The following is an 880-nucleotide window of genomic DNA, read 5'->3' as shown; positions in this document are numbered from 1 at the left end:
TACATTTCCATTAATCCCCAGGTGGAGAAATAGTCCATTAAACACCATGAACAGCCAAAGTGACAAGGCATCTCTGAAAGAAGAGAAAAATCTCCAGAAAATAAGCTTACAGATATAGAAATATATGACTTAACTGACAGAATTTAGGATGGTACTTCTGAAAAAACTCAGTGAGTTCTGAAATGAGTCATATCAACTATCTCAAGAATTGAAAGAAACAACTAAATGAGCAGGGCAAAGAGACTGAAACCCTCAAAAGAACAGAATACATCTTCAGGAGATAAAAAACACACTGTAAGAGTTGAAAAATGAAATAGCAAGCTTAGGAAATAGAGTTGACTAAATGGAGAAAAGGATCAGTGATATTGAAGACAGAACTCTAGAAATAAATCAGAAGGAAGAAGAGAGAAACCAAAGAATGAAAAATAATGAAAGAGAAATTCAAGAACTAGCTGATACCTTCAGGAGAGGAAACATAAGAATAATGGGCATTATCGAAGGCGAGGAAAAGGAGCAGAGACTAGAAAACATTTTCAGAACAATAGTGGACGAGAATTTCCCAAATCTAAGGAATGTGCTGGAGCTTGGAATTCAAGAAGTCAACAGAACACCCAATTATCTCGACCCAAATTGGCCTTCACCAAAACATTGTATTAAAGTTGTCAAAAATCAACGACAAAGATTAAATTCTCAGAGCAGCCAGGGAGAAGAAAATGGTAACTTATAAAGGAAAACCCATTAGATTATCCTTAGACTTCTCAGCATAAACCTTACAAGCCAGAAAGGAATGGAATCAATTATTTAAATTATAAGTGAAAGAAACTACCAGCCTAGAATAATGTATCCAGCTAAGCTCTCCTTTAGATATGAAGAAGAAATT

This window comes from Pteropus alecto, unplaced genomic scaffold, assembly GCF_000325575.1.
Source record: "Pteropus alecto unplaced genomic scaffold, ASM32557v1 scaffold24, whole genome shotgun sequence".
In the NCBI taxonomy this organism is placed as follows: Eukaryota; Metazoa; Chordata; class Mammalia; order Chiroptera; family Pteropodidae; genus Pteropus; species Pteropus alecto.
This window is presented reverse-complemented; position numbering follows the sequence as displayed.